Consider the following 12,340-nt stretch of genomic DNA (forward strand, 5'->3'; position numbering starts at 1 on the left):
TCATGAGTTGGGCGGTATCCCGAGTGAGATAACGCCCAACTTTATTTGCGTTACCACCCACCCATCTGCCGGTATTACCGCCGGATCCCGGGTTCAGCAGTACATGTTATTCCCAATTTCCCATTGGGTCCAAAGGACCCAATGGGAATTTTCTTGCGCAATTACCGCCAGCGGTATTAACGCACAGTAATTGCTCTGACAATTGTCATTTGTCCAGTGTGTTTACCCCCAGCTCCGACCTGGGGCTACTGCCCTACTCGTGATGAGGCCCACAGTCTTTTTAAAATGATTCATTCATTTTTTTGGATGAGTCAGAGGAAAAAAACAGATGTGCATCCAGCGCACCGCTTCATAAGGCCCCACAATCCCGACAGGGCTTACCATACGAGTGGGTGGTGGGATGGGAGTCCTCCAGGCCTCGTGCTGAGTGGGAAGCCTGTGCTGCTCCCAATGGCTTTGTTGATGAAAGGAGGCAGGTGAGGGCCCAGACAGGAGGCTTGCAAACGGGCCTCGGGAGGTGGGACAGACTTCACCTGCCAGCGTACCTGATTGGGCCTTAGGATGGGAGAGGGCCCAATCGGCACCGGGCCTCACACAGCTTGATGAATGGAGGCAAGGAAGGGCCCAGAAAGGAGCTATCAACCTTGAGTAGCTCTTTGGGAAGCTTGGTCAAGTGTGGCGTGAACTATTGCAAAACATCTATTTCCCTAGATAGGCTTGAGGAATGACGAGAAGTTTACTGTGCAATCATGAACCTTGTCATAACCTTCCATCAAGGAGTCAGAGGGGCCAGAAACCTTAACAAAAATGTGTTTGTCATCTGCATATGAATGATATTGTAACTGAAACCTTTGTAAGATCTTCATCAAAGTTTGCACATACAGATTGAACAATAGGGGTGACAGAGGTATTATAATGTATACCTGTGTATATTTGAATGTGTATTTATTTTATAATAGTTGCTGACGCTTCCTTTCCTCAAAACTGGGACAGGGTTTTTAAATTTAAAAAAACACCTCTCAGGACAGGGGGACAGAGGGACCAATTCCAGGACTGTCCCGGCAAAACTGGGACGTCTGCTCACCCTATACACACACATGCACACAGACGGCCAGAAAGGGTGCTTTGATAATCACATACATACATTCCCTCAGAATCTGACTCTACATGTCATGCTATGCTCCAAGACCACACATACATGTCCAGAGGTCTCAGGGTCCAATAATGTATATTACGTGTGCTTATGGAAATACATACCCGCAGAAGTGACCTCATAACATATGCAGACCTGTCGGATAACAACTGTGCTCAACAGATTACATGTTAGTGCAAGGCAATTCTTGATGTGTTGGTAAGACTATCAACATACATCTCTGTGTCTAAAAGTGCAGGGAACTGCAGAGAAATGCAAATAATAAACACAGACTGTGGAAGTCTATAGTAGAAGGCCGGCCGCCCAATGTGCATGACCACAGAGGAAGTGTAATGTATTTGTAGGAGTGAAGCAAGACCTAGGTGTGCAAGGGACTGTAATGGATTTCAGTTTCTCTGATGAAAACATAGAAAGAGTAATTATGGAGACCCCTACAAATAAGAACCATCACTGAATTCTGATCAAGTGGCGCAACACATATACCAGTCTTACCTTTAAAAGCACACACAACATTAATATGCAGCATGATTGGGCAAAATGCCACACAGTTTGCAATTTATTTTGGCTAATGTATGACTTCTTCACTAAGCGGGCACCCCTGGTCTGATGCCCTGTAGTATATAGTACCACTGCACAATTATGGGAAAGAAACATGCAGCTCAATCAAAACTCAAAATTATTTAAATACATTAAATAAAGACTGTCCCCAAGCTTTATGTATGGAAAGTCACCAAAATATTACACAAAAAAATGAAAATAGCCTGCCAGCTTGAATCTCACTATTTCTCACACACTTGCATACATTTATATAGTCAATGACATGTTTATTACCTTCTAAATACCAATAGACCTTCTGATTTGTCTTCTGATGCTTGTCAGTTAATTATATCACCACTTCCTTAGCCACCACAACATTACCAGCTTACACATAAAGTTACTTTGCAAATAATACCGAGAGCTTTGCTTTCCCCAATAACACAAGCAATTTATGGTAAAAGAGAATGGTTACATTTATATACATATATTTATATCACTTTGCAGCTTGTGCAGAATGTAGGTTCTTATGTATTGCATGCACGTTTTGCAGGTCTGGGTTAGGAAAGCAGCGTTATCAATTTTGGATGCACAGACTATTTCGACTCACCCACCCTAACTGGCAAAATGCTTTGATAGTTTTATTAAACAGGTATACGCATATGTCGCCTCTCACTTTACTAATAAAATGCCACTTTGCACTTTCAAGAATGAGGGGTATATGGTATTTACGGTCACATAATTATTATTGTAGTATAAATAACACAATTTAACTCTCATTTAGCATTCCTTATTAAATAGCTATGGCCTTCATCAAACACATATTATAAAGAAGATCTTCATTAGGCTATCATACGGAGGTCTTCATATCACAGTTTACTGTTAACTATTTCTGTGAAAATATTTTGGGTACTATTTAATCAGATTATAATTTACAAAAAATATTGCACAGACTGCATACAATGCCATCTGATCACTGCACATACAATATAGGCCAATCCATCCACATAATAATGCTTATTATGGTGTCTTTACTCTTAGTACCAGTAAAAATCTCCTACCACAGTATGAAAGCATAACCAGATTGACTGCACAAATATAGGCTAGTCCAGCAACTTAATACCACTTATCATGTTTGCTTTACCCTTAATACCCAGTCCAAACAAATGCCACCTTGCAAATGCATAACCAGACTGGCTGCACCAATACAGGCCAGTCTTTCAAGGCAATAACACTCATCATGCGTTAACCCTCATGCTAGTAAAAATGTCATGCCACCATAAGAAAACATAACCAGACTTGCTGCACCAATGTAGGAAATGTAATGCCACTCTAAGAAAATATAACCAGACTGGCTGGTGATATCTGCTGCACAAATGTAACCCTCCCTCCCCCCAAATTAGAAGCTCATTCTCGGGGACACATGCAAGCAAACAAGCAAACACATGCATACAGTATCCATACACATTCACCGTACACTTTCTTTCACCCATGTACCAACCCAACATATACTCTCTCGTTCACACACGCACCCATACAACCTACAATGTTATGTTCACTCTTGCATCCAAACATACACTCATTCATTCACACACAGTAACACGCACACATACATTTTTTCGCATACCCGCTGCCCCTGTCCTGAATATGCTCTGCCTTAGTCTCCAACAATGACCCTTCGCCTCCTATACAGCACGAGCAGGAACCAGGAAGAGAGAGCTCCCGGGTTTCTGGTCATTCACAGGGTCCAAACCTATTTCAACTTAACGCTGCTGGGCCACTAGATGTGAATGGAGGTGGAGGAGAGACCCCTATACACATTCAACCATGCCATCCCCCAGGCTGCATCCGCAATGGGACATGCAAGAAGCAAAACGCTGCCAGCACTGCATTGCTCATTGGACATGCGTGCTGGAGTTTTTGAACTGCCAAATGGAAAGTACTTTTCCCTTTGACAGTTAAAGCCAGTACAGGAGTGCTCAGCCAGCTTCTCACAGAAGAAATGTTTAACACCTGAGAAAATGCTGCTTCCTATCAGGTTTCCAAAATTGTTGCAAAGTTCTCAGCAAAGACTGGTCGGCATACTAACAGAAGAAATACATATTTAAAACAAAAGCTTGGCAACAGCATTGCAAGGCTCAGAGGTTCTGTAATCCTTCTTTTGTTTTCATCAACTTTCCCTATTTTCATAATTCTGTCTTTGGCCAAGTCGAAAATTGCACTGGGTCACTTAAAGGTGTGGGTTAATTTAAAAATATGCAGCAGATATGTTGCACGTCTTGGTGGGGGGCACAGGTGGAAGCAATAGGGGTGACAGTGGATAGTGGGGATAAATAGAAATAACTTGCACAACATGGCCAATGGAAATACACCAACAGAAGTCCTCAACATGCTTTCTGCATCACTGAGCAAGTGAATGACAAAAGGGCTGTTTTAATATGTATTTCAAGCTTTCTATAAACATTCATAAAAATGGGCTATTGGAACACCAGCAGTAACAACTACCAATGAGGAACCTGTCCAATGCTGAGCCAAAACAGAACAAATGCACATCTTTGATAAAAGGCCACTATGAGATTGCATCCCTGAATACTGGATGACATTGAAGAAAGAAAGACGACTACATTGCTTGTAAGGAACAACAATGTAACATCAGAATTCTATTTCTGGGGGCGTGGCTTGACGCCTTCGAAGATGGCCACTTAGCCCCAGCATTCCGTCCTATCTACTACAAAATAAGGCATTATTATACATTTCATAGGTCATTTTCCTTACTTTTTTTTTTTTAGTTCATCTGCTCCTCATCAGGCTTCGGTGCTGCTTTGCCATCGCATTAGACGCAGAAAAAGCCTTTGACTGTGTCAATTGGGATTTTATGTTTCAGTCTTTACATTGGCACGGTTGTGGTGATGCATTTAACTCTCTTGTTAAATAACTATACTCTTCCCCTAAATCCTCTATATGTATCAACGGTTTAACTTCCCCTTCATTTCCTCACCTTAGAGGAACTCGACACGGCTTTCCACTCTCAACTATTTTATACATCCTCTCTTTGGAACCGTTACTAGAACTAATCAGATCTAATAAAAATAATCCAGGCATTTCAGGAGAAACATCTATCATTAAAATTGCAGCGTATGCCGACAACATCCTTATTCTCATTACAAATCTTAAACTACATCTCCCTCACCTACTCGATGTGCTTTATCAATTTGGTCAGGTATCAGGTTATAAACTTAACAAAGACAAATCTGAAATCATGCCTTTGAATCCCTATTGTCTCAAACACGACATTGACTCCTTCGGTTTTAAATGGTGCAAAACTTCCATCAAGTATTTAGCAATGCGGTTTGCCCCCACAATCCATGATACCATTAAATTAAATACCCAATCTTTACTTGATAAGCTTAAAGATCTAACCTCAAGATGGTCCCCCCTTTATCTCTCATGGTGAGGACGATTTGAAACAATTAAAATGATGCTGTCACCTATTGTCCTATATTATTACAACTCCTTTGTGTCCCTATATCTTCCTCCTTTTTTAAATCTATTTATTCTATCCTACTGAATTTCCTTTGGGGTGTCGGTAAAAGCAAAAGGATTGCCCTGGTCAAGTTAAAGGCGCACTACGAGAAGGGCGGGGTAAAGTTTCCAGATTTCAAATTATATCAGTCTGCTTTTCTATTGAAACAATCTCGATGTTGGTTTGCATTCCCCAATATAACAGATATTCCTACCTGGTGTACTGTAGAGAAACATCTGGTTCATCCACACGATATCGCTGACCTTATCACTCCTCATTGACTATCTCCGACCCCATTAGAGTCTCCATTTGTGGCTTAGAATTCTTTCTTTTTCCATACACAAAATCGCCTAAAAAATTCCTCTCCCCTTTATTATGGCATAACAGAAACATCTTGACCAATAACAGAGCCTTGAATGAAAATCCTGGTTGAAAAAGGGTATCAGATTTATACAACAAATTATAGATGGCCCTTCTATTCTTTCTTTCCAACAATTCAAATACCAATTTTCCATTTCCAATACGACTTAATTTTTTATAACAAATTAGTTAACTCCTGTTTTGATGCACTCCATAATTTTTCCATTGTAATTCTCACACCTGACACCTTCAGACTACTACAGCTAACAATGCTCTCTGATATTGAGGCTTCCAAATTTTACAGTATTCTCACCTCATCCTTTAAGATGTGTACTCTGCGTTCTAAATGGAAAAATGACTTTGGTTGCTCTTTTGATGACCACACATGGTCCCTCCTTTTCTCTAGAATCAGATATATCTCTGTATCGGCCAATATTACGCAACATTTTTTCTTCTTTATACACAGAGCGTTCATTACACCTACCAAATTATTAAAATCCAAGATTGTCAACTATGATAAGTGCTGGACATGCGGCTTTGCTCCCGCTTCATATGACCATATGTTTTTTAACTGCTCCTTCATGTTTAGGTTCTGGCTAGATGTATGGAGATACCTCAAACATATTTTATCGGTTGTTGTCCCATTATCTTTTCTAAACATTGGTATGGGAAGCCTCACTATTACCACCCACTTACCACCAGAAGCTACCAAACTGTACGATCTACTCATCATTTTAGCATTGAAAAGCATAGCTGCCAATTGGAAAGACTTTCCTTCCTTATCTATCAGAGCTTTGTGGAATAATATCTGTCACATATAAAGAATGGAACTATGCATGGCTAACAACCTAAATTCTATTCCCAAGTTCAACGCTGAATGTTTTTTTTTCAATCGCTACTTGGATTGTTTTAATGTATCCATGCATGGAATGTGAACCTCCACATGTATTTCAAACTCATATGATGTTCTTTTGATATATATTTCCTAGAAACTATGTCTGTTATCTATGAAATATGTTAATGAAACGCTGATGTGTCATGTTGCCTTTACTCACCTTCCCATGTTCCCCTTCTTTCCCCTTTTGAGTCTTGTCAGTACTTTGTCTTTTTGCTTGTCTTCCCCCTTACTTATATGCCTTGCAGAATCCTTCATTGAAATGTTTTTCAATAGTTTACAGTTCCATATTTTTCAGATTTAACTGAATTACACAGTTGTTGATTATCTTAGAGAGCATCTTTTTGCTCTTTTTTCAGTATTTTTGTTCTCTTTTTATTGCATACTTAATGGATTTCTGCATTATTTCCAATAACTACATTATTATCGTATTATACATTCCAATAAAGAAGTATTAAAATGAAAAAAGACATCTATGTCAATCAATATATTTTGCTTTGAATTCCTAACACTAATTTGAATCTTAAATGCATTTACTCTTAAGAGAGCGATGAAATCACCTTCATCGCCTATGTCTTGGTTAAAGGGACGTTATGGTTAAGTTGCACTGATAAAAAGCTATGAAATTCAATGAAAAAACATTGTTAAAGGGATGTAATGGTTACAAATAAAACCGAACAACCTCAGCAATTTGCCAGTTATGGTAAGACAAGCAACCATAACTCGTGCCACCACCGTGTACTGCTAAGACAAACACCCAGGACATTAAAGATGACATCACACATGTTCAGGTATTCCTTCTTGTACACATGATTGGGGGTAGTAGATACTTATGCCGCCTAAGAACAATCCAATATTATGAGATCTGAATTACGGTACACTGTGATAGTATACAATAGTTTTACAACAACACTGATCACTGCCTTGGGCTACAAACCCTTATGTATCCATTCGAAAGAACAGTAACACTGGACTGCTATTATGTGGTGCATACAATAATGTATGACAATTTTATACCCTATGTACTTTTTTTTTAGAGTAAAGAATTCATACTAACAAATGTTGGAAATAAGATTTGGCTGATCTGAGAGCAGTATCAATAATGCATTATAAGAATAGAACATCCTCATTAAGTCCATATGTTTGTGTCTTAAAGATCAGACATTGCTGTAACTTAAACAATCTTTGTTTATCATTTGTATCTCCTTTGATAGTAGTAAGGATTGCCCATGTGAAATCAGTGGCATTATATCCATAGTTCTTGAAGTGTTCAACCAACGTGGCCATAAGGACTTGATTACGAATACAGCTCGGGTGATCCCAAATACATGTTTTTAGTTTTCCCATCATCATGCCAATGTATTTTGACCAAGAAAGGCATGTAGTCATGTAGATGACCTGTTTTATGTTACAGTGTGGTAGGTGAACAGGCTTACATGTGGATTTCAACCAATTAGCTAACTTAACATAAGGACAGAGAGATGAGAGACAACCTTATCATGCTGAATCTTAATCAATGAAATGAAGACAACCATCTCTAAATCGCCAAAGACACCCAATAGGAGTGTGAATTTCTCTGAATTACAAGGCTACAAACCAACCCCACAAAACTTCTACAAACATCCCCACTCCCCACACACAGGTTCGGACTGTGACAAGAAATAGGCCCGGACACCCAAGAAAAAGTAGCCCACCCCTTGCCTCAAAAAAGTGGCCCAACCCTTGCCTAACGACCCTTGACCTCTGATGACATCAGCAGAAGTGATGTCATTTCACCCCACCCGAAAGTGACATCCCGGGAAGCGATGAAACACAACATTTCACCCCTTGACAAAACAGGAAGTGGCATCAAATAGCATTGTTCCTGAGTACACTACGAAAAATATGGTTATGATTTCACTAATGTGATATAAATTTCATACAAGAATGGATCACCATATGTATCATTAATATCTGTGTGTATAGATCATATTGTCAAATTACTGTGAATGCAGGCAGACGTCCAAGGCCAAATGATAATATGCTATTCTATAGCACTTACGCTTAAGCTCTATTTTATAGAACAAATATTCATACAATATCACCCAACCTGTGTTGGTACTCATTTATTGACCTCAGAAGGATTAAAGGCTGAGATGGCCTTGCTGGGATTCGAACCTGCAGATCACACACACATCGCAGCAGCGAGCACTCAACCCTTTGAGCTATCATATTGGCTATAGCAAAATTAGCAATTATTCTGTAGTGGATACCATTAAACTGATAACTGAGATTTAAAGGAATAGTTCAGTCAAAAAATGTTATTGCCCCTACGGGTCGGCCATTAAACGCACACGAAAACAGGCATCAGGGAGCTTCCATTTTGTGATAATCCTGTCATTTCCCCCATCACCCTGGCTGACCTGCTTTTGCGGCAATAAATCATATCCCCCTCCCCTGAGCCTGTCATCAGCAGACGCGTACCGGCCATTTCACAACGCCAAAGCACGTCTCGTGTCAACATTCGCTGCGCTTCAGCTAATGACATGTTGTCATGGAAATGGCAGGACGCCTCTTTCCTCAATAAGTATAAACAGACCGTTTCACAACACACAGCAGCAGATTTTCGATTCCATTCCTCTCTCTGTGTTACTTTGAGTATTCTGTGACTCGTTTCTGTGCTCTGGTTAGCTACCTTCCTTGCTTGTAGCCCATGTGAACAGATACCAGTACCAACGCTATAAATTATTTTAGTTTGTTTAACACACAATGGCTACAATAATGCCCTACATGTACGAGCCCGAGTATACCTAGGCGGAACTCCTGTAAAGGGAAACGCGCGAAAACGATGGTTCTTCGGACGGCAGTTGGGAGGACGATTCAACAGCTGAAGAGCCTGGACCTAGTCGCTTGGACGGTGTTTCCACCTGGTGCACATGCAATCGGTGCGAGCTAATGCCAACCGAGGACGAGAACTGCTGCTGCTGTGAAAACTCGGGATGCGTGGCCTACATTTCAGAAGGCGAGCCACGACCGCAATGCATCACCGAGCTGCCAGACTTCAGGGCAGCCTGCCTCACACGGTCCGTGTTGAGGATAATGATGGTGCTTATGCACGAACTTCGCGCAACTGTTCGTCCTCGTAATCCGAGTAACGAGTAAGTATACTCTGCTTGTCATGCCACTCCTATTTCATGGTCTTCTACTATATCCAAAATTACATATACATATCATTGTAATGCATGAAAGTCGTTCAATAGTGTGCAGTGTCTAGATAGCCTTTGTCCGAGCAGAATGCCATTAGTTACAAGAATTGTCATTGACAACAAATGTTTATTAGACTTATCTTAGTCATTTAAAAACAGTTTGTTGCATTCCTTTTCACAGGTGGTACAGGCTGGTGGCCTATCGTTCCTTTACATGGTGGCTTCACGGGTGGCTTGGACACCGGGTTCGAAGAGTAATACCCGCCTGTGCCGTTCGTGCCATAAGAGAAACATTCCCGAGTGACAGCGGTCAGTACAGTGGATTTTCTCTCGCTGTGCTGCAACCTGACCTGTACAATGTTTAAAGTCTTGTATTTTTGTGTCATCAAAATAAGATACAAAATAAAACACCACATATATTTTAACAACGGTTGTTTCGATTTTTTAAATGAATCAAGTGTGTCTCCATTCAAGGATGGACGTCAGACATCTGTGCTCCGAATGGGTGAAGTTCAGGTCGCTGTGAAGCAGGGTGGTCACTATCTAAGCTAACATTATATATACTCAATAATGCATGCACTAAATAACACTTGTTCAAAGTCTTTCAGTCGGTTATGTCTCTATAAAAGTCACACATATATCTATACTATCAATTAACATTGGATTATACAGGCCTTAGGTTAAGAGTCTTGACCACTATAATACACTGTTTGAAGTGTGGGTCTGTGCTCACAGGAATCTCTGGTATGTGGCATTTGTTATTGATAGGCAACGATATACTGCAGCAGGGGTCTAATGTTAGTTGGGGATCTGCTAGGTGGGCATCATGGCGTGGTCAGTGGTCTGGCACATGAAGAGAATACCTTGCAGGGACACAGGGTCAGAATGGAATTAAGTTTCCACTGGCGAGGGTGCGTGGGCAAGGACACGTTTGTGCAGATGAATGAGCTATGTGCTTAGTTCAGGCTGGTTCACATGCAGGGCAGTGATCTCAGAGGAAGAGTGATGTGTTACATTTATTAGCTGTTGCAAATACCTCTGGAGTTTTCCAGTCAGAGTGGGAACGAGGGTGGGGGCCATGTGCTCTGAGCAGTGAGGCCTGGGCACCAAGATGGAGTGGAAAGGGGGTACAAAAATGGATGCCCCGTGTCCTGCTCAGTGGTCCCATCTACGCGAATGTCAACCAAAGTTAACATCACATAAGGGCAAGGAGCGAACCCACTACTGGAGGCACTTGGTCTGAGTTTCTACTGAGAAGTAAAGGATGAGAGGGGCCTGATGGCCCCTCGCTCCCACACACTTGCCTGCATGCCCACCGGCCCATCCATCCCACCCCCTCTATCAAAGGCGGTCGGTTCGCACCCGGGGATGAGCGCTGGCATGGGGGGCTATCACGGGCGCAAACGGCCAAGGTGCCAAACAGCATGTACGCTTCAAAAGGTATCCCACGCCCAGGGCCCATCGCTCACATGGCCTCCTCAGACCCCGTGTCTCCAGGCAGGACTCCCCTGAGGCAGGCCGCCCCCCTGCAATGCACATAAGTGTGTCTCCATTCAGCAGTCTTCCTGTGCCTTATCTGCACGCCCCAGGCCCATCCATCCCACCCCCCTCTATCAAAGGCAGTTCGCACGCGGGGATGAGCGCTGGCATGGGGGGCTGTTACGGGCGCAAACGGCCAAGGTGCCAAACAGCATGTACACTTCAAAAGGTATCCCACGACTAGGGGCCTTCGCTCACATGGCCTCCACACACCCTGTGTCTCCAGGCAGGCCTCCCCTGAGGCAGGCCGCCCCCCTGCAAACCACATAATACCACGACATACACACGTCATTCATTCACAAACACACCCCTGTTTCTAATACTTTATAAACCACTTGATATGTCTCATGAGAACATCTTTGTGCTTTGCAAGTCAACTCCTGAACCTTCTACCTGAGAAGCACTGAGATCTATGCTAATCTGCTCGTCGTCGTGCTATCTGTGACCGCTACGAGCAAACTCGTCAGTGTGCTACCTGTGGCCATCTACCTGTTCTCCTGCAACATACTGCTCGGCCTGCTGAATCCAACTGTTTGTTTGTCAAGGTAAGGCCATGTATCCTAGTCATATTTCGGTCATATTTACATTTCTATCTATTTGCGATTACAGTACCCAATAGTGCTATGGTCATTGGTCTCATTGCTATTGACTTGGGTTTCAATTGTTATGCTATCAATAGACCTATTTATTTTCATCTGTGTCAATTGTCATCGAATTGCATCCTTCGGGGGTTCAGTCTATAATGTAAGCATGTTTCCTTCTCATGCAAGACAGAACATCCAAGGGACGAGTCACATGTTCAGAGTTTAGTCACATCATTTAAAAAATGTCTGTAATTTATGCAACTACTAAGCCGCACATGATGAACTGGTATAGTTACGGCGACCAAAACAAACCTTGCATTGAACATGGTATGGTTCATTTACTTTTTTATGACATTTTTATTCATCAAGGTTTTATAATAATCTTGATATTTACTTTTCAGAATTTTCAACAATGCCTGCCTGTTCGATTAGCGGTTGCCCTTCGAAGACCCATGCTAAATCTAAAGGCACTACAATGCATGTACTCCCGAAAACTGTTGATCGAATAAGAGAATGGGTCAGACATTGCGGATATCCACTGGATGAGCTGGAAAGTAGAGTCCAACA

This window comes from Ambystoma mexicanum, chromosome 7p (genome assembly GCF_040938575.1).
Source record: "Ambystoma mexicanum isolate Mex_15411 chromosome 7p, UKY_AmexF1_1, whole genome shotgun sequence".
In the NCBI taxonomy this organism is placed as follows: domain Eukaryota; kingdom Metazoa; phylum Chordata; class Amphibia; order Caudata; family Ambystomatidae; genus Ambystoma; species Ambystoma mexicanum.